This window comes from Chiloscyllium plagiosum, unplaced genomic scaffold (assembly GCF_037043375.1).
Source record: "Chiloscyllium plagiosum isolate Xiang-an unplaced genomic scaffold, Cpla_swu_hap1 HiC_scaffold_49, whole genome shotgun sequence".
NCBI classification, from domain to species: domain Eukaryota; kingdom Metazoa; phylum Chordata; class Chondrichthyes; order Orectolobiformes; family Hemiscylliidae; genus Chiloscyllium; species Chiloscyllium plagiosum.
Window position 1 is genome coordinate 10805214 of NW_028270187.1, and position 23153 is coordinate 10828366.

General features: G+C 44.1%; 1 protein-coding gene across 6 annotated transcripts in view; it reads left to right on the top strand.

Annotated features, from left to right (window-relative positions):
- LOC122544532 (histone H1.01-like) overlaps positions 1 to 23153 on the top strand; it is a 179340-nt gene that overhangs the window by 9265 nt on the left and 146922 nt on the right. For 2 of the 6 annotated variants that reach the window (XR_015755279.1, XR_015755274.1), the window contains exon 3: positions 15878 to 16325. The exons of 1 other annotated variant lie outside the window; for it this stretch is intronic. The gene's annotated coding sequence lies outside the window, so the exon portion shown is untranslated. Of the gene's footprint in view, positions 1 to 126; positions 204 to 2610; positions 2809 to 13417; positions 13577 to 15877; positions 16326 to 23153 lie in introns of those variants that run through there. 3 more of the 6 variants (XR_015755280.1, XR_015755282.1, XR_015755281.1) reach the window with 3 other exon arrangements.

Here is a 23153-nt window from a genome sequence, read left to right on the forward strand (position 1 = left end):
CTGTTTAAATTGCTGGCTTTGAACAAAAAAATCCTCGTGATGATTAACTGAATGTTACATTGATGTTGCCAGTCACAACTGATGTTGATTTACTGGAGCTCTCTCTTCTATATTCCTCCACGCAAGTACTCAAAGGACCAAGACAATGTAATATTCCCTCGGTACAGAGCCAAGTGTGACCAGCTGCTTCGAACAAACAGCAGGTATGTTACTGCTGTCAGAGCAAAGAGCATCCTTTCAATAGACAATAGGTGCAGAAGTAGGCCAATCTGCCCTTCGAGCCAGCACCACCATTCATTATGATCATGGCTGATCATCCTCAATCAGTATCCTGTTCCTGCCTTATCCCTATAACCCTTGATTCCACTATCCTTAAGAGCTCTATCCAACTTTCTTGAAAGTATCCAGAGACTTGGCCTCCACAGACTTCTGGGGCAGAGCATTCCATACACTAGGGTGAGGTGGGGGAAGGGGAAATGAGGAAACTGTTGAAGTCCACATTGATGCCCTGTGGTTGAAGTGTTCCGAGGTGGAAGATGAGGTGTTCTTCCTCCAGGTGTCTGTTGGTGAGGGAGCAGCGGTGAACGAGGCCCAGGACCTCCATGTAGTCGGCAGAGTGGGAGGGGGAATTGAAACGTTGGGCCACGGGGTGGTGTGGTTGATGTGTGCAGATGTCCCGGAGATGTTCCCTAAAGCTCTCTGCTAGGAGGCGTCCAGTCTCCCCAATGAAGAGGAGACCACATTGGGAGCCCTTCCCCCACCTCACCCTAGTTCTAAACTTCCAGCTCAGCACTGTCCCCATGACTTGTCCTACCTACCAATCTTCTTTTCCACCTATCCACTCCACCCTCCTCCTTGACTTATCACCTTTATCCCCTCCCCCACTCACCTAGTGTACGCTATGCTACTGTCTCCCCACCCCACCCTCCTCTAGTTTATGTCTCCACCCTTCAGGCTCTCTGCCTTTATTCCTGATGAAGGGCTTTTGCCCAAAACGTCGATTTTACTGCTTCTCGGATGCTGTCTGAACTGCTGTGCTCTTCCAGCACCACTAATCCAGAATCTGGTTTCCAGCATCTGCAGTCATTGTTTTTACAAGGTTGTTATTGTACCCACTTCTGCCACTTCCTCTGGCAGCTCATTCCAAAAAACATACCACCCTCTGTGTGATAAAGTTATCCCTCAGGTCGCTTTTAAATCTTTCCCCTCTCACCTTAAACCAATGTCCTCTAGTTTTGGACTCCCTGCCCCGGAGAAAAGACCTTGACTATTCACCTTATCCAAGCCCCTATTTCTGCAGCAATATACATATGAAACATCAAGGACCACTTAATGTGGACTGCAAGTGCACATCTAAATCGTCCTTCAATATGATGAGGATTTCTGCCTCTCACACCCTGACAGGCAGTGAGTTCCAGATCCCCACCACCCTTTGAGTAAAAATGTTTTCCCTCACATCCCCCCTGAAACCTCCTACCCCTTGCTTTAAATCTATGCCCCTCCCCCAGTCATTGATCCCTCCTTCAAAGGGGCGAGGGAGGTTTCTTCCTGTCCACCCTATCTATGCCCCTCATCACTTTATACATCTCCATCACGTCCCACACTCAATCTGCTCTGCTCTAAGGAAAACAACCCCCGTCTGTCCAATCTCTCTCCATCACTGAAACTCTCCAGCCCCCAAGGCAATAACCTGGTAAATCTCTCTCTGCATGCTTCCCCAGTGCTATCACACTGCTCTGATAATGTTGATTTGTATAGAGTTGCTTAAAATCTCACTGGAATGGCGATAAATTTGCTGTTCAGGAGAGACCCTGCCTGCTGGTTAGAAACAGCACAGTGCTAATTGCCCTCTTGACGTTTGCTGATGTTGATGGTTGTGTGTACGGTTCTGCAGTGGTTGGAGTATTCCCAGTCAACCTCCTCACCATCCTCGTAGAAAATATATTCAACTGGGGTCGAAACAACTGGTTTAACGAGGTGCTGTCTCCCTCCACTACCTCATTTCCAGGTGGGCACTCAGCTCTAGGACTGACACAGGGATGCCTGTGATTAAAGCAAACTGTTAGGCACGAGTTGTTGTTGTGTTCAACAACAAACAGTACTCCCACCATACAGTCAGAGAGAGTTACAGAGTCACTGAGAAAGTCAGAGAGGCAGGGAGAAACAGAGAGAGACATAGACACACACACAGGCATATGAAGTTATATAGAAACATAGTCAGAGTCAGAAAGATGCACAAGATCACAGCGTCATCGAGATTAATCGACATAGTGTTAAAGCAAGTCATAGACAGTCCAACAGAGAGAGATAGAGACCTCGCGGTCTGTACAATATACCTCACCGGGGGGGGATCTCTCCTGTCCCCCTCCACCCCCCAATAACCACCATCCTGACCCTCGGGAACGGGACATGTTGACACAGTCCGCTCTCCCTCGGCGCTTTTCCTTCCCGCGTGGCCCCGGCGCCATTTTAGCTTCAGGCCCCGCGCGAGATGGCGGTTAACGGCCGCCTCGTGCCCCAAGTGACCGTTAGCAGCTGCTTCAGGGGAAAGACTCTTGAAAGGGACAACCCTTTCAGGAGAGAGAAACAACAGGGCCAGCTCCGGGACTCGCCAAACTCAATAATAATGACAAATACACACAGACAGAGTAGTGGGAGTGAACAAGAAATTGTGCGGCGGCACATCAAGACCAAAGGCCACTCTCCCGAAGGACGGCTGCCCCGGACTCGAAACGTTAACTCCGCTTTCTCTCTGTCTGTCTCTGGACAGATGCTGCCAGGCCTGAAGCACAAACAAGGTCCTCGGCGGTGAGTCCGAGTTCAGGATCCTGTTAAGGTTCGGTTGGCAGATGGATGACAGTGTGGGAGGGTATGCAATGGGATTAGAAGAATAGAGGCGGAGACTGTTTCCTAAATGGGGAAAGGTTTCGGAAATCTGAAGCACAAAGGGATTTGGGAGTCCGAGTTCAGGATTCTCTTCAGGTTAACAGGCAGGTTCAGTTGGCGGTGAGGAAGGCAAATGTAATGTTAGCATTCATCTTGGGAGGGTTAGAATACAAGAGCAGGGATGTACTGCTGAGGCTTTATAAGGGTCTGGTCAGACCACATTTGGAACATTGTGAGCAGTTTTGGGCCCCCTATCTCAGGAAGGATGTGCTGAACTTGGAGGGGGTCAGGAGGGGGTTTACAAGAAAAATCCCAGGGATGAAGCACTTCTCATATGAGGAGAGGTTGAGGACTCTGGTTCTTAACTCATTGGAGTTTAGAAAGATGAGAGAGAACCTGATTGAAAATTACAGAATATCGAGAGGTCCATTCATGCATCTGTCTAGATACATCTTTATTGGTGCTATCGTCTGGGGAGTGTTTCTGAACAAACAGACCTACGGGGTGAAGGAAGGCAGTTCCTTAAATGTGGCATTGCGGCTTGACACTGTGGTGAAGTAAGCATTTGGCATGCTTACCTTCACTGGTCAGAGCACTGACGACTGGAGTTGGGACATCATGTCATAGCTGTACAGGATGTTGGCGAGACCATTTTTAGAATACTGTGTACAGTTTTGGCCAATCTGCTGTAGAAAGGACGTCGTTAAGCTCAAAAGGTTATAGAAAAGATTTACAAAGATATTATCAAGGTTGCAGGGTTTGAGTTATAAGCAGAAGCTTCATAAGCTAGGAACTTTTCTCCCCTGGAGCGTTGGAGGCTGAGGGGGTGACCTTATAGAGGTTATAAAATCACGAGGGGCACAGAAAAGGTAAATAGGTATAGTCGTTTCCCCAATGTAGGGGTGTCCCAAACTAGTGGACATAGGTTTAAGGTGAGAGTGAAAAGATTAAAAAGGGACCTGACATGCAAATTTATCACACAGAAGGCAACGAGTATATGGAAAGAGCTGCCAGAGGAAGTGGTAGAGGCAGGTACGATTACATGGAAGAGACATTTGTAAAGGAACATGGATAAGAAAGGTTCAGAGAAATATGTGTCAAATGCAGATAAATGGGACTAGTTGAGTTTGGGCAACGTTGTCAGCATGGGTGAGTTGGGCTGAAGGGCCTGTTTCTGTGCTGCATGACTCTATGAAAATGGATGAGAATAACAAACTTTGCCTGAATGTACAGGAGGAGCTGTGAATATGTGGGGTCATGACACAGACCAATTTCTCTTGGCAAAACACATGATTGGAACAAATCAAAAACTGACTGTGACAAATATTATTTCTGTGTACTCTGAACAGGATGTAGCCCTCTCTGCCAAGGTGGGAAGTGGATGCAATTCCAAAATGTCCTTGAACCAATCGACTTGCTCAGCCAGAAGGCAGTGAAGAGTTTGTAAAGGGTTAGGAATCATGTGCAGAGCAGAGCGGGTAGGGAGGTCAGATTTCACTCCTTTAAGGACCATCGCAGACAGGAACTGGAGAAGGCCATTCGGCCCTTCGAACTGCTCATCCATTCAATAGCATTGTGGCTGATGCCCCATTCCTCACGCTCACTTTCCTGCACTTAACATGTAACCCTCAATTCCCTGACTGATCAAGAATCTCCTGCTCCTGTCTCCACACACAACTCTCTGTGGCAAGGAGTTCCAACGACTCTTAACCCTCTGAAAGAAGAAACCCCTCCTCACCTCAGTCTTCAATTTTGAACCAGATGGTTGTTTGTTCCTGACAACAGTCATCATTAGAGTCTTAACTCCATATCTGTTTTTGTTTAAAATCGCATTCCAAATCCACCACCTGCCAAAGCAAGATTCAAATTCACATCTGCAGGACATACCCTGGGGAGCTGAAAATATAGGATTTTGCTTCCCCATTATTTCAGAAACGGAAAGTGAATCTCATCAAAATTGAGACCAGAACGAGTTGCCGCACACCACTGAGCTAAACATTGATGTCGACAGAATCCATACAGTGTGCAAAGAGATCATTCAGCCCATCCAGACTGTCCTAAGCCAGTGAAGAGGATCCCACCCAGACTCCTACCCTACCCCTGTAACCCTGCATTAACCATGGCCAATCCCTCTAACCTGCACATCATAGAATCCTACAGCATGGAAGCAGGCCTTTTGGCCTGTCAGGACCATATACTGACCCTCTGAATAGCATCCAACCCAGACCCACCAACTCTCCAATCCCTGTAACCCTGCATTTCCCATGACTATACCTTTTAGCGTGCATAACTCTCACACTATGGGCAACTTAGCAAGGCCAATCCATCTAAACTGCACATCTTTGGACTGTGGGAGGAAACCGGAGCATCTGGAGAAAACCCATGCAGAGAAGGGGAGAATGTGCAAACTCCCAATAAACAGTCACCCAGGGCTGGAATTGTTCCTGGGACCCTGGCGCTGTGAGGCAGCAATGGTAACCACTGTGCCACCCAATGTTTTTGCCGCTGGCCATGCAGGGGTTGGTTAGCTCAGTTGATTCTATTGTTGACTTACAATGTACAGTCATATTGACAGCATGCGTTCAATTGCTGGTCTGGTAGAGATTGCTGTGAGTGATCATTCCCTGTGCTTTAGATGTGGTGTGCCACAGTTTAAACTATAAAACAGTTGTTTGCCTTTTCTCCCCCACACCTCTTTCTCCCTCTCTCTAATGAGACAATGGTGACTTTACATTAATCACCTGCTAAAAACATAACTTTGCTGATTAAAAATTAACTGCCCTCTTTTTCACTACAATATAACTTGTATTTTTCCTCCCTGATGCACTATCGGAGTGAGTTGAAAATAAAAGAGAAGACACTTTACCAATGGTACATATCTAAATGAAGTGGGAGAGGGTGCACAGGGAGAATTACCAGCATATTGCCTTGGTGGCTGGAGAGTTTGTGATTGAGAGAGGTTGTTGTCCTTACAGCAGAGTAGATTGAAAGAGAGGGATGTATAAAATAATGAGGGATGAAGATAGGGGAGGCAGGAAGAAACTTTCCCCGCTTAACAGAGGTGGGGGAGGGGTACAGATTGAAGGTATGGACCAGGAGGTTTCAAGGGAATGTGAGGAAAATCTTGTTCACCCAGAGGGTAGTGTGCAATCTGGAAGTCACTGCCTGTAAGGGTGGAAGATTCAGAAGCTCTCATCAGATTGAAGGAGGATTTAAATGTGCACTCGTGATGCCAAGTGCTGGGAAAATGGGATAAGAGAATATCGAGATGGTTGTTTCTGACCAGCACAGACTCTGGCCTTTTTCTGGGCTGCAGATTTCTCAGAAACTATGACTAACTCACTTTGAGATGTGTATTCTACATCCAAGATACTATCTAGCGTGATTTCGTACATTTCATGTTCAGAGATGAGGGGTTTGTCGTTGAAAGAGAGATTCAGCAGTTAAGACCAATATGCTCTGGAGTTTAGAGGAATAAGGGAGATCCAGCTGAGGGATATAGGGTGGTAAAGGAGATGGGATTGACAAAGGAGACAGAGAGGATGTTTCCTCAGGTGTGACAATTTAGAACGAGAGGGTCATTGTTTCAGGAGAAGGGGATGGTACAGATTGAAACAGGAGATGTTGAGAAATTGCTTCTCTCCAAGGTAGAGGGGGTGGGAATCTCTGGGAATTCACTTCCCAGTATGTGGGGGCACGTCGGGACACTGAATAAATTGAAGGAGGGGACAGACAGATTGTTAATCAGTGAGGGGTTAAAGGGAGGGGGGCAGGAATTTGCAGTGAGGCTGGGATGAGATCAACCGCAGCTGCATAGAATGGGGGAAGCAGGGTCCCCAGGGCTCCTAGCCCGCATGTTGTGTTGATCGTCCAGCTGCCTAAACACTTTTTAGTGTGGCTGACTCATAGCACATGCGCAGAAAGGTCTGAATCTGAGGGCCTAAGCTGTGTGATGCATCACAATCCATTCGTCTCTTAGAAACCAAGACCATAAGATATAGCAGTCATTCGGCCCATCAAGTCTTCTCTGCCATTCCATCATGGCTGATATGTTTGTTAACCCTATTTTCCTTCCTTCTCTCTGTAACGATTAATCGTCCTCTTGATCAACAACCTATATCTGTCTTAAAGACATAATGACAGCCGTCTGCAGTAATGAGTTCCACAGATTCCCCACTGTCTGGCTGAAGAAATTCCTCCTCATCTCGGTTATAAAAGGAGTCCCCTTCACGCGGAGGCTGTGCCTTCGGGTACTAGTCTCTCCTACTCGTGGAAACATCTTCTCCATGTCCACTCTACCCAGGCCTCTCAGTATTCTCCAAGTTTCAACCAGATTCTCCCTCACCCTTCTAAACATAATCGAGTCCAGACTCCTATTCCTCAACGTCTCCTCATATTACAAGCTCTTCATCCCTGGGATTTTTCTTGTAAATACCCTCTGGACTCCTTCCACATTCAGCACATCCTTCCTTAGATAGGGGGCCCAAAACTGCTCATAATGTTTCAAATATGGTCTGACCAGAGCCTGATACAGCCTCAGCAATACATCCCTGCATTTATATTCGACACCTCTTGAAATGAATGCTGACATTCCATTTGCTGAACTGCCAACTGAAACTGCCCGTCAACCTGAAGAGAATCCTGAACCTGGACTCTGAAGTCCATTTGTGCTGCAGATTTTTGAACCTTTTCACAGTTTAGAAAAGTCAACGCCTCTATTCTTCCTACTAAAGTACATAACTACCTGTCCTTCCAGCTATCTTTGTGTCATCAAAGAAACACTCAGGACAATGAAATGGCCCTGCTCCTCGTGTCTGCTGCTAGACCTAGAGTGAATGGCTCCTTGCCCCCAAAGACCAAGGCCAGAAGGGACCACTGTTGTACTGAGGCAATCAACAGATTGATGTCCCAGGGTCTAAAAAGTAGGTATTCCCTGAAAACAAGATGAAAGATAAAGCAATTAGCCATCAGTTCCTCTTCCAATTCACACTGCCTTGTTGTTAATTTAGTTGAGAGAGATGGAACATCTCTATGATTTAGATGATTACAAACACTATCGATGATTAATAAATTCAAATGTCAAAAGATTCGAAAAGCTTGGGCAGACCTTCGCTCCATGCTATATGCAAGAGAAACACCAGCGATGTTTAAATGTGGCTGGGCTTCTGAGGGTTAAGTTAAACCAGAGAAAATCTCCACTTTGACTGAACCAGAAATGTTATAAAGTATATATATATTATATTCTTTACCAGTCTTTCTTGATTTGAGATGGTGGAAGCTGAGTACACCAAACTGCTATCTGTTTTGGAGTTATCAATAATCAAAAAACAATAAGCAAAGTGAACCAAAAGATTAAAGATCAGAATGTTAAAATAACAGAAAACAATGCCTCAAAATTAAATATGGAGTGATAATTAAGGTCACAGCCCCAACCCAACAGTAATATTAACTGAAGCTCTTGGCGATATAGAAACATTTTCAAAGCAGTTTACGAACCAGGTGACTCAATAACATCGACATTCACAATAAAGTTTGCGCCTACCCTCCCAGAACAAGCTCACATAGGGAAGGTGGAGGCCCTGGGATAATTGACAACTTTTTTTATTATTAATCACTCTTGACACATGGACAACACCCACTGGACCCTGTGTTTATTGCCCAACTCATCCCTAGTTGCCTACTTAAGAAGGTAGGGATAAGCTGCTTTCTTGAACTGCTGCAGTCCATGTGCTATGGATAGAAATGCATTGCCCTGAGGGAGGGAATTCCAGGATTTTAACCCAATGACACTGAAGGAATAGTGTTATATTTCAAAGTCAGAACACTGCATGGCCCAAAGGGGAACTTGTAGAGGGTGGGTGTTCCACATATCTGCTGCACTTGTCCTTCTACATGGAAGTGGTCATGGGCTTTGAAGGTGTTGCCTGAGGATCTCTGGTGTATTTTCGCAGTATGTCTTGGTACTGCTGCTAGTGAGCATTGGTAGTAGAGGGAGTGGATGCTTGTGGATGTGGTTCCCAGGAAGTGGGGACTGCTTTTTCCAACGATGATGTTGAGCTTTTCGAATATTGTTGGAGCTGCAACCATCCAGGCAAGTGGTGAGCATTCCATCACACTCCTGACTTGAGACTGAGATACTTGGAATGGATCAATCAGGGAAGACTCTGACCATATGTATCCCTCTAAGGAATAAAGGAATAAAACCATGAAGAATCTATATTGTTCTATCTTCTTCAGATGGATCCCAGGGTCTACCCTACAGACTCCAGGTTGAGTCACACCCATTACACACAGGCTCCCTCAGATATACTGAAAGCCTTTGATTTTCTGCCGTTTAGTAATAATTCTCAAAGTACGCCTCTTGTTCGAGAATCTCGAGGTTTGTAAACAAAATGATTAGTTGCCAAGCTGTATCCCTGTGTTCTTCACTGAAGAGTATATGGCTCCAGCACAGCTCAAAACTAAAGGGTCAAAAGAAAAGGTGGAAAGTTGTCTTCAACAGCAGTCAGACAGTCCCCAGGTGGCAAATAGTATCTGTCCCTGTTGAGTTTCTCCAACAATTTCTTTATTTCTTTTCATTTCTGACATTCATTGCCTGATGAAAGCTAATCGAATGCTGGCCTTTATATTGAGAGGACTGGAGTACAGGAATGCGAAGGGATGCTGCGGTTATACAAAACCCTGATTAGACCCCACTTGGAGCAGATCTGGGCACCATATCTGAGGAAATACAGCGTGAGTTTACAAGATTGATACCTAGGCTTCAGGTTATGAGGAGAGATTGCATAAATTAAGCCTGTTCTGTCCAGAATTTACAGGGTTTAGGGATGATCTGATCGAAGATATTAACAGGAGAAAACAGTATAGAAATTGAAAGTGTTTCCACTGGTTGGGGATCCTTGAACTAGGCAGAGCATTGCTGGAGAATGAGGGCCAGACTGTTCAAGAGAGATGTTAGGAAGTACTACTACGCACAAAGGTTGGGAGAGGTTTGGAACTGTCTTCCACAAACAGCAGGCATTGAAGGATCAATTGTTAATTTTAAATCTGAGAGAGAATTTTTTTTTGTTGAACAAAGTTATTAAAGGGAATAGGGGCACGGGCAGGTCTATGGAGTCAGGACATAGATCTGCCATTGAATGGTGGAACAGGATCAAGGGGCTGAATGGCTTCCTCCTGCTCCTTTACATGAATATTCCACATTAATAAATCATGGAATCCCCTGCAGTTACAAAGTGGCATTTCCACACACCGGAGCAATTAGTGATTTCAAATAGAAATTTTATTTTCACATGTTCCAGATCCCCACCATCGTGTGGGTGAAACAATCCTCAAATCCCTCTCTAAACCTCTTACCCTTCACTTTAAAATGATGTCCCCCCCTTGTTACTGACCCTTCGACTAAGGGAAACAGCTGCTTCCTGTCCCCCTGTCCATGTCCCTCATAATAGCATCATAGAGTCATATGGCAATGAAACAGACCCTTCAGTCCAACTAGTCCATGCCGACCATAATCTCAACCTAAACTAGTCCCACTTGTTTGCACTTGGCCCATATCTCTCCAAACCTTTCCTATTCTTGTACTTATCAAAATGTCTTTTAAACATTATAACTGCCCTTTTATCCGCCACTTCGTCTGGGAGTTAAATCCACACGTGTACCGCTAGCTATAAAAAAACAGTTACCCATCATGTCATTTTTAAAAATGTTTCTCCTCTCACCTGAAAACTATGTCCCCTGGTCTTGACGCCCCCCCACCCTTGGGAAAAGACACCTGCCATTCACCTGATCTATGCCCATCATGATTTCATAAACCTCTATACCCCTCAAACTTCTACACTCCAGTGATAATAGTCCCAGCCCATCCAGCCTCTCCTCATAACTGAAACGCTCCATTCCCAACAACATACTGATATATCTTTCTGAACCCTCTCCAGCTTAATAATGTCTTTCCTCTAACAGGGCAACCAGAACCGGACACAATACACCAGAACAGGCTTCACCAGTGTCCTGTACAACCACAACATGGTGTCCGAACCCCAACACTCAGTGGTCTGAGCAATGAAGTCAAGTGTTCTAAACACCTTCTCAAACACCCTGTCTACCTGTGACACAAACCCCAAAGAATCATATACCTGAACCCGTAGGTCACTCTGCTGTACAACACTACCAATCTTACAGACCTCTATCATGACCGCTCCACCATCAACCTTCTCTGTTGTTCAGGAAACAACGCAAACTTTCTTCCAACGCTGCCAGAGATTTGTTTTTGTTGATCTTCCCAATCAGATGAATACCAGCATGAACACTGACCAAGACATGATGATGTAGGATCAGCAGCTCACAGATTCACACTCACCATTCAATAGACCTGACCAGATTCCTGCATATTCAAAATTTCTTGCAGGTCTGTCGATTTCCCATCACCTCCCTTGGAATGAAATATTTCCAGACCATTACCCAACCGAGTCCCAATCCCACTCGTGACAACAATTTGCTGCTGTTTGCGTGCAAAAATCCCTGGCAACAAGGTCATTGAGCCAAGGTCCCAAGAAATAACCTCCTGGAATTGTCTGGAATCTGGTTCAGAACTTCTATGTTCATAGAATCATAGTATTTTACTGTATGGAAGGAGGCCATTTGTGTCTGTACCAGCTCCTGAAAGAGCTACCCAGCGAGCTCCACTTTCCAGCCCTATCTCTGTAGCCCTCTAATATCATCAAATTTATATCCAGCTCTCTTTTCGAACCTCCTATGGAATCCGCCTCCCAAGCAGCACATTCCAAACCCAACAACCCAATAAGTTTCTCCACATCTCACACTTGCACTGACAATCTTGAAATTCTAGCCAGCCAGTTACTAATAAACAAATGAGTGGGAAACAATAACTTGTTTTCCCATCAGAATTGTTCAAATTTTCAACACCTCAATAAGGTCACCACTCCATCTAAAATCCCTCATTGTTGTATGAAAAAGATACCATCTCCTTCACACTGTCAGGTTTGAACAGCCTTCCTTAAATAAGGTATCCAGAACAGAACAAAATCAGACTGGGTAAGAGAAGGCCAACTCCCTTTATCAAATTTATTTCTAAATTCAGCTTCTTTTGCCTGTGTCGGTGAGGTGTTATACACTTACAAAGAAATACCCATCAGATCAAAGGCTTACCTCCAATGCGATCTAATATTCTCCATTCAATGCTTGTGCTGTCACCGGAATTAATTTCTTTTCTGCCCTCTGCTTTGTGTTGGGTTAGCTCAATTGGCTGAAATGTGGAGTAAGATTGACAGCGTGGGTTTAAATTTCTCTCTCTCTCTCTCTCTCTCTCTCTGACACTCCAGCTGAGGTCCACCAGTGTCTTGTATAACTTCAACATCACCTCCTTGTTCTCAGTCTCTGTGCCCCTGTTAATAAAGCCGAGGATGTTGTGTGTTTTATTAACTGCTCTCCCCTTGTTATGTCGCCTTCACTGATCTGTGGACACATACCCCCAGGCTCCCTCTGCTCCTACACCTGCTTTAGTTTTTTTACCCCCCAAATCTATTGTCTTTCCGTTTCTTTGAACCAACGTCATTCCCCAAATTTGTGTTGAATCAATTTTGTCTTTATTTTTGGATGTTCATGAATTAAAACCTATTTTGTTAAATCAAACTTCATTTTCTCCATCCGAGTTGTTTTACTACTAAGTAACAGTATAACTCCACAAGAACATACAGTGTAGGATAAGGTTGAGTCAATTTAGCCCCTCAGGAACCTGCTCCGCTATTCCACATGATCGCAGCTGATACCATCTCAGTCTCGATCCCATCTCAGCCTCAACCCCACTTTCCTGCAAGTACTCTCTTTGACCCATTACTGATTAACAATCCGTCTGTCTCCTCCTCCAATTTATGCAGTGTCCTGGGGGGTGGGGGAGTGATCCCACAGATTTACAACCCCTTCCTCATTTCAGAGATTTCATTCCTCCTTTGCTCTGTTTTCAATCTGCCCAGCCCCTTATCCTGAATCGATAACCTCTCGTTCAAGATTCTCCCACAAGAGCAAACATCCTCTCTTCAAAACCTCTGTCAATACCCCCTTTTGCATCTTATAGTTAGTTCTCCTCACTATACTCCAGAGAAACCGCTCAATCTCTCATCTAAGGCAAACCCTTCATCGCTGGAAATGATTGGGTGAATCTCTTCTGAACTGCATCTGTCCTCAAGTAAAGAGATCAAAATTGTACCAATCTGTTCTCATAATACTAACCTTTTCATCTTGGCAATCAATTCAGTGATCTCCTTTAAACTCCCTCCAATTCAACTACATCCCTCCTCAAGGAAGGGGACCAAACCTTCTCACAGTACTCCGAATGTGGAAACCCCAATCCCTTGTACAGTTGCAGTAACAATTACCTACTTCAATACTCCATTCCTTTCACATTAAATGCCTTCCTTGTGACTTGCTGTAGCCTATACACTACTTTGAGATTCATCCACATGGACATCCTGTTCCCTTTGCACTGACATTTTGAACTTTCTCTCCTGTTCAGATGATAACTTGCCTTCTTCAATTCTTCCAACTGCAATGGATAACCTCACCACTGATGGGACTGACCAACTCTCAGTTCAGAGTCTAACGGAAATTAAGAGAGTATGCTCGATTTGAACTGTTATGCTTTAGATTTGCAAACGAGTCAGACACCATGATCCATTTGCTCCAATTTGTCTAATAAATGTAAAAATGTTGGCTTTGCACCCCAGAGTGATTTTTCAGCCCATTCGGACAGTGTTTGAATGCTGTTACAAGTTGTTAACTACCTCACTAACTTACCTCTGCCAACGGGAACAGCTGGAAGAATCAGCTGGAGAAAATAAGGGAGAAAGAACATGTTTACTGTAAATATTCAGCTTCACCTGCTAGCAAATGAATCTGGATTCCTTGACTGATGCGCAAGCAACAATTATTCCAATTGTAATCTTTAGTTTATAACTGTGCTGACCATTCTTCTGAACTCAACACATTACTTGGGGAGACATAAAAAGTAATTTCATCTGCCACTTGTTCAGCCTGCCCTCATCCTCACAAAGCACGTTCCACACCGTGTTTTGTTTTAAGTTCACTGGTGGGTTGTGGAAATCACTGGCTGGGCCATGAATTTATTATCCATCCCAAGTTGACCCCTTGAGAATGAGGTAGTAAGCTGCCCTCTTGAACTACTGCAGTCCCTGTGCTGTTGGTAGACCCACAATACCATTAGAGAGGGAATTCCAGGATTTTGACCCAGCAACACTATAAACGAACAGCTGATATATTGCCAAGTTGGATGGTGAGTGGCTCAGGGGGAAACTTGCAGGAGGTGGTATTCTCATGTACCTGCTGTCCTTGCCCTTCTAGATGGAAGTGGTTATGGGTTTGGAAGGTGCTGTCTGAGGAACTTCTGCAGTGCATCTCACAGATGGTACACACTGCTACTGAACACGGATGGTGGAGAGAGTGGATGTTTGTGGATGTGGTGCCAATCAAGCATGGGCTGTGTTGTCTCTGGATGGTGTTTGGCTTCTCAAGTGTTGTCTACACGGTGCATTGTAGAAGTGAGTGAGTGTCTATGTTCGTGCACATGAAAGTGTGCGTGTGTGTGTCAATGAGAATGTCTGTGTTTCTCTCTGACACACATGCACATCTTCATACTCTCACTCAAACACACTCGCACTCATACTCTTTCATACACACACCCTCATACGCTCTATGTGACCAACACTAATTTGAAACCCACGTTGAGTCCCAACTGGAGAACAATCACTAGCGATACCTGCCAGAGTGTCTCACCCACCTTGTTTCCTGATCTGGAGTTTAATGGGAAGTAATGTGACGAGAGAAAGGATCACCTAACAGTGAGACAATGAGTACTGCTATCTCAGCGCTGTGTTCCTGTCAATAACATCATTGCTTCAGCAAACACCAACCCCAGTGTTTCCTGTTCCCTGTTGCCCTTACCCCCTGCCAACACCCGTCCATTTGGAGGGAAACCCCTGTATCTGTGAAATTCACTCCATATCCTCACCATTGCAGTGACATCACTGTTTCTGTGCAGTCTGTCTCATTAACAACATCCCATCAATCCAACCCAAACTATTCCATGCTAAACTCAAAAGATCACTCTGCACTCACATCTCTCGAAATTGTCGAATAGAAATTACTGTCCCTCATTTTCACAGCCTACATATATCGAGGCAAAACTTCCCTTTGTCCTCCACCTGTCAGCAGCAATTGGGCCATTCACAGAGAAACATCGAAAATATGATCGTGAGGAGGCCTTTTAGCCCCTCCAGCCTGCTCCGCCCATTCAATGAGATCATGGCTGATCACCCAACTTGATCCTGTATCTCCCTGCGCTATCTCTTTAGCCCCTAAGAACTCTATCAACTCCTTCCTGAATAACATGCAGTATTCTGGCTCTGACTGCTTTCTGTGGCAGAGAATTCCACAGACTCTCCACTCTCTGCATGAAGACATTTCTCCCCATCTCAGTCCTGCCCAGTTTCGTTGAGACTGTCACCCCGTCGTTCTTGACTCTCTACCCGGTCACTGGGAACACCCTTCCTGTGTTCACTCTGTCTTGTCCTTGTTCAAATTGAGAGGTTTCTATGGGATTTCCCATTAATTCTTCCAAACTGTAGTGAATATCATCCTACCAATCCAGTCTCTCTCCATCTATCAGTCCTGCCAACCCAGGAATCACTCATGGAAACCTTTGCTGTACAACCTCATGGGATCTTTCATGAGATCCTAAACTGCGCACACAGTTCTCCAGGTTAGCCAGCCACCCCTGCTCCTGGACTTGAATCCTCTCGCTATGAAGGCCTCCCTTATCTGAGAAAGGATGTTACTCTCCTCTTCGCTCCCCCCCCTCCCCCAACCCGCATAGCTGCTGCCATACATTCTGGGTTTTTCCAGCACTTTGTGTTTGTAACCTGTAACATTAAATCTCTCTCTCTCTCTCTCTCCACAGATGCTGCAGACCTGCTGAGTTTCTGAAGCAAGTTTTTAAAGAGTGTTTATGTCAAGTTTTCAGCCGGACCCCAGTGCAGAACGAGTACTGATCACGGATGAAGAATGGATTACCTGGCACTGTGTGGTCGGAATAACTGGTCACATTAAGTATTGTTCCTCTGGGACCCCTCTTGATCACAACAGACGGGTATCGGCCTTGGTGCTGGGACTGTAAACATTCAGTGGCCAGGTCTGTCCTGTCTGAGCTAGAGTTGTAATTCCCGCTGGCATTGTTTAAGGCTTTCTGTTGAAAGTAGGGTACAGTACCTCCGCTCATTACACACTCTGGAATGAGACAACTCCCAATCAGAACCTCCGTTTTAGTGGCTCTTGGGGTGAGGAAAACCCCAGCAACAGGAACTGGAACAAAATAAGACAAAGAGGAAATAAAAGATTGGATGTTGAAATTGTCTCTGTTTTTCATGGATGTTATCATCGATGAAACGATGATAATTGATGGAAAGGAGACATAAAACAAGCGAGATTTCACATCATTGCAAAGTCTCCCTGTGTTGTACAATCTACACTTTGAAAGATTTGTGTAAACTATGGATGGCCAAATGGTATATCATTCAACCATTTCCTCTGGATGTTCAATGGTGTTACCATCACTGTCCCCACCCCGCTACACTATCAACATCCTTGGGCGTTACTGTCTGCACCCCAGCATACTATCAACATACTGGGGATTATCGTCACTGTCCCCACCCCGCTGCACTATCAACATCCTAAGGGTTACTGTCACTGTTCCCACTCCCACCTCACTATCAATATCCTGGGGGTTACCACCATTGTGGCCAACCCCACCCTAGTGTGAACATCTTTGGTATTAACTTCAGCCTCCTTCAGCTTGTATTGTCTCAGCTTCTACCTTTCTCTGATGGATTGTTTAACAAGGAATTGTAGAGTCAGAGATCTACAGCGCAGAAACGGGACCTTCAGCCGACTGAATCCATGTCAGTCAAAAGCAGCCAACTCTACTCTTTAATACCATTTTCCCAGTCATAGGGTCACACAGCATGGAAATAGGCCTGTCGGCCCAGCGCGTCCATGCTGACCAGGTTACACTCACGAAACTAGCCCCATTTGTTTACGTTTGGCCCAAATCAGTTGAAATCTTTCCTATCCTCGTATTTTTCCAAATCTCTTTTAGAGGCTGTTATTGTACCCACTTCCACCACTTCCTCTGGCAGCTCATTCCAAATATAAGGCTCTGGTCAGACCATATTTGGAACATTGTGAGCTGTTTTGGGTCCCCTATCTAAGAAAGGATATGCTGAACTTGGAAGGGGTCCAGAGGGCGTTTACAAGAAAGATCCCAGGGATGAAGAACGTGTGATATGAGACAACATTGAGGATTCTGGTTCTTAATTAGAAGGGACAAACTGATTGAAAGTTACAGAATATTGAGAGGCATGGATAGAGTGGACATGGAGAAGATGTTTCTATGAGTAGGAGAGATGAGGACCCAAAAGCACAGTTCCAGTGTGAAGGGATGTGCCTTTAGAACTGACATACTGTTGGGGGGGGGGGGGGGGGGGTGGTAAGAAACGACTTACCGGGGATAAGCAATGGGGCACAGGTTTCTGGCATAGAGTATGTCCGTGTTGCTCAGAAAGGAAGGGGGAAGAGAAGCAGAGCATTAGTCATTGGGGACTCCATAGTTAAGGGGACAGACAGGAGGTTTGTGGAAATGAGAGAGACTTATGGTTGGTGTGTTGCTTCCCAGGTGCCAGGTTCATGATGTCTCTGATCGTGTTTTCAGGATCCTTGGTTGTAGTTCGCATATAGATGAGGTTGCGATTAGGTAGATCCAAACTAAGGTTTCCGGGTCAGAAGAGCGTTCCAGTCAGGAAGTAGTTGGTTTGAAGTGTGTCTAATTCAATACAATGAGCATCCAGAATAAGGTAGGTGAACTTGCAGCATAGGTTGGTACCTGGGATTTTGATGTTCTGGCCATTTCAGAGACCTGGGTGGAGCAGAGACACAAATGGTTGTTGCAGGTTCCACCATTTAGATGTTTCGGGAAGAACAGAGACAATGGTAATAAAGAGGTGCAGTATTACGGCTGCAGAAAGGTTGAGGACTCATCAACTGAGGTAGTATAGGCTGAGATTAGAAATAGGAAAGGAGACAGTTTTCTATAGGCCCTGAATAGTTCCAGAGATTTAGAGGAAAAGGATAGCAAAAATGATTCTCGACAGGAATGAGAGTGACAGGGTAGTTGTTATGGGGGACTTCAACTTCCCAAATATTGACTGGGAATACTATAGTTCAAGTACTTTAGATGGGTCAGTTTTTGTCCATTGTGTGCAGGAGGGTTTTCTGCCACAGTATGTAGACAGGTCAACAAGGGGTGAGGCCACATTGGATTTGGTACTGGGTAATGATCCTGTCCAAGTGTTAGATTTGGAGGTAGGTGACCACTTTGGTGATAGTGATCACAAATCAATTATGTTTACTTTATTGCTGGAAAGAGATAGGTATACACCGGAGGGCAAAAGCTACAGTTGGGGATAAAGCAATTATGATACGGTTACACAAGACTAAGGATGAATAGGATGGGGAAGGAAACTGCAGGCGATGGGCACAATAGAAATGTGGAGTGTCTTCAAGGGCCGAATGGGAGAAGTGGCAGATGGAGTTCAATTTAGATCAATGCGAGGTGCTGCATTTTGAGAGGACTTAGCAGGACTTGTACGCTTAATGGTAAGGTCCTAGGGAGAGTTGCTGAACAGAGACATTGGATTGCAGGTTCATTGCTCCATGAAAATGGAGTCGCAGGTGGATAGGATACTGAAGGAGGTGTTTGGTATGCTTTCATTGATTGGTCAGAGTATTGAATACAGGAGTTGGGAGGTCATATTGCAGCTGTACAGGACATTGGTTCGACCACTTTTGGAATATTGCATACAGTTTTGTTCTCCTTCCTCTTGGAACGATGTTGTGAACTTGGAAAGGGTTCAGCAAACCTGTACAAGGATGCTGGCAGGATTGGAGGATTTGGACTATATGGAGAGGCTGAATAGGCTGGGGCTGTTTTCCCTGGAGCGTCAAAGGCTGAGGGGTGATCTTATAGAGGTTTGTAAAATTATGATGGACATGGAATTATAATCAAAGTCTTTTCCCTGGGGTGGGCGAGTCCAGAACGAGAGGGCATAAGTTTTGGGTGACAGGGGAAAGATATATGAGAGATCTAAGTGGCAACTTTTTCCACTCAGAGGGTGGCATCGGTATGGAATGAACTGCCAGATGAAGTGGTGGGGGCTAGTACATTTGCGATACTTAAAGGGCATCTGACTGGGGAAATGAATAGGAAGGGTTTGCAGCGATTTGGGCCGGGTGCTAGCAGGTAGGACAAAATTGTGTTGGAATATCTGGTCGGCATGGACGAGTTGCACTGACGGGTCTATTTCCATGCTCTACATCTCTATGACTCTATAATAGCTGCACTGTGTTCGTGAGAAGTATGTAACTGTCAGGCAGGCAGGAAGTTGTCGAACACAGGAGCCATGGTTCACTGAAGAAGTTAAATTGCTTGTCAAGAGGAAGAAGAATGCTTATGTTATGATGAGATGTGAAGGTTCAGTTAGGGCGATTGAAAGTTACAAGGTAGCCAGGAAAGACCTAAAGTGAGCTAAGACGAGTGAGGAGGAGGCATGAGAAATTGGTGAATAGGATCAGGGAAAACGCTAAAGCCTTCTATTGGTATATAAGGGATAAAAGAATAACTTGACTAAGTTTAGTGTTAATCAAGGACAGTAGTGGGAAGTTGTGCGTGGAGTCACAGGAGATAGGAGAAGTACTAAATGAATATTTTTCATCAGTATTCACACTGGAAAAAGACAATGTTGTCAAGGAGAATACTGAGAAACAGCTACGAGACTAGTTGGGATTGAGGTTTACAAGGAGGTGTTAGATATTCTGGAAAGTGTGAAAATAGATAAATCCCCTGGGCCAGGTGGGATTCATCCCAGGATTCTCTGGGAATCCATGAAGGAGACTGCAGAGAGTTTGGCTTTGATCTTTATGACATCATTGTCTACAGGAATGGTCGGGGTAGACTGGAGATAGCAAATGTTGTTCCCTCATTCAAGAAGGGGAGTAGAATTAACCCTGGTAATTATAGACAAGATATCTCTCGTCTTCCTCAAGGCAAATGTTTGATGAACCAAGAAAATGTAATATTTTGTCTGTACATCATTTCCGTAATTATAAAATGGATTGTGTCAAACACACATTGAGCTCAATTTCCAGAAGTAGAAGAGTCAAACATAACTGATATTTTTTTTTTATTTCTCCCTCTGGTCAATGCACAACAGCTCAGTTTCAAGAAATTCCATTATGCATAGCCAATTATCATTTGCAACATCAGAAGAGAGATAGACTTTATTCTCATAAGAAATATACATTCAGGAACTGTATGAACTCCATGTAGTAAAGGCAATTTTAAAGTTACAATCATCGTGAATAAACAGATTCTGCTGTTACATTGCTACAACGAGGATATATGAAGGAGATATTGAGTACACAAGGAAGAAAACTTTGACATTATCAGTAACTGAGAAGGTCAAAATTAATCTTTTGATAAATATTTGTCCTGTACAAAAACACAATTAAACAATGCAAATTTCAAATGAACCTTTGGGCCAAAGCCTGACGTAGAGAGAATGCTTACTGCATACACGCACGCACCCACCACACACACACACACACACACACACTCATTCCAGCTCTCACACAGCTACTGACTGATTTACAATAGTTGCAAATTTGTACATCATGCTGAAATACCCATTACAACATCTGACAACAATGAAGATCGATATAAACTGCAACTGTCACAAAACATTACATCAAACTGTTTTCTAATCTCAGATCTCAAGTCAAAGAGATCTCCAGCACAGAATAAGTCTCTACAATTTATTAAGTCTGCACTGATCAAAAACTGTTTATAACATCATAATAGTTGTCCGAGCTAACAACTCTCATCCCTTTCAACCAGCATTAAAAAAAATATCATGGCAGCAGAGAAGCTGTCATCCCCACCTGTATTGTAATGACATTCTCCACTTCTTCATTTTGTAGGTTTCATTTCTTTTTCTGTTCAGCAAGAAAGTTTTTTTCATTATTCTGTATGTCTTTTGAAATTTCTTTCAAAAATCTATAAAGAACCTTGTGTTCCTCTTGACCCTGCCTTCATTGCATGACGGAAAAGGAAGGAATCAGGATATGGTTTGTCAAGGAGTCCGTGGAATCGGATCGATCCTATTTGAAACAGTGCAGAATGAAAGAAAAAGCCAAAATTGGTAGATTTGTCAAGCTCTTCATTCTTTTTTCCCAACAAGAGTTGATAGTTCAATACATTGAATTTGATAACTTAAATATGCTTCACTGAATGGTGGAAATAGAAGTCATTTTGCTTTCCCCCTCCTTACCATAAAGCAACATAAGAGGCTTGCACGAGATCCTGTCCAAATTGGTAAATAAAATAGAATTGGCCAATTCTCTTTCCTGTACAAGGAACACTATGATCAGTCAACTGCAATGCAGTTGATGTGTTCACTTAGTTGCAAATGGGTTCAGTTAATACTGATTATTAATTCATTGGTAAAATATGTCACTATGCAAAAATTGATAGCATCCTGAAAACCAGACCTTGATATGCCCATTGTTCCTGGTTAGACTCTGCACTATAGGGGTTATCAAAAGTCCATTGACTTTCTCTCCTTGATTCTAAAGAAAAACACAGATGCTTTTCTGCTGCAATGAGTTTGATGTTCACCTGTCCATGGACCCTATAGGCACTAAAATTAAAGAACATAGGCTGTGGATGTTATCCAACTTCATGAACCATCCCAGAGATTGTATATCTATTTAGCACATTCACTTTTACTGACAGGACCTGACTCCAGTGGCAATGGATAATACCTCATTCATGTCAAGTAGCAGAAGTTTGACAATGAAGTACACTTGCAGTTACTAAAAGTGACGTGTTTCAATCTAGATGACACTGAAGCACTGTGAAACACATTAACCGAGAATAAGGAGCACATTGATATCTAGTATAATAGAGTGAATGAATCCCATTCTCACTCTCAGCTTTGTGCTGATGAAAACACATCTTATTCACACTCACATTCTGGTTGAGGGCCTGAGTAATGCAAAAGCATTTCCATGCATGAACAAAATATGGAATACTGATTTATGAAATGTTAAACCCATTAGCAAGGTTTGAGAAGATTTGTAGCTCAGGTTGAGGTTCTGGGTGTAGGTTTGCTCGCTGGAAGGTACATTTCCAGGTGTTTCATCAGCCTACTAGGTAACATCTTCAGTGGGCCTCCAGGAGAAGCACTGCTCCTGATTCATGCTTTCTATTTATATGTTTGGGTTTCTTTGGGCTGGTGTTGTCATTTCCTGCGGTGATGTCATTTCCTGTTCTTTTTCTCAGGAGGTGGTAGGTGGGATCAAACTCAATGTGTTTGTTGATAGAATTTCGATTGGAATGCCATGCTTCTAGGAGTTTTCTTGCGTGTCTCTTTTTGGCTTGTCCTAGGATGGATTTTTTCTCCCTATCGAAGTGGTGTCCTTCCTTATCTGTATGTACGGATACTAGTGAGAGAGGGTAATGTCGTTTTGTGGCTAATTGATGTTCATGTATCCTAGTTTTTTGCCTGTTTGCCCAGTCCTTGCATGGTATTTTGTAAATGACATTAGTTTTGCTTGTTGTGTGTATAGGGTCTTTCAAGTTCATTAGCTGCTGTTTTAGTGTGTTGGTGAGTTTATGGGCAGGGGTCTGAGTAATCTGGCAGTTATTTCTGAGATGTATTTGATGTAGGGGAGAGTGGCTAGGGTTTCTGGACGTGTTTTGTCTTCTTGTTTGGGTTTGTTGCTGAGAAATCGGCAGTGCTTCACCTGGAGGCCCACTGAAAATGTTACCTGGTAGGGCAACGAAACGTCTGGAAATGAACCTTCCAGCTCAGCGAGCAAACCTACATCCATGTTAAACCCATCTCACAAAGTATTTCCGATCATGACATGCAGGACTGGAAATATAAGGAGACATACACAAAATGTCAGTGTGATATAGACCGGTATCACTCTTCAAAATGATACAGATTGGCAGCACAACAGAAAACTCTCAGATACTCAGCCAGTTAATGGCGAAAGGAAAGAAAACCTGAAATTTTGGCCCAGGTATTTCTAAATATAGACAGTTATAAATTGACTCACCA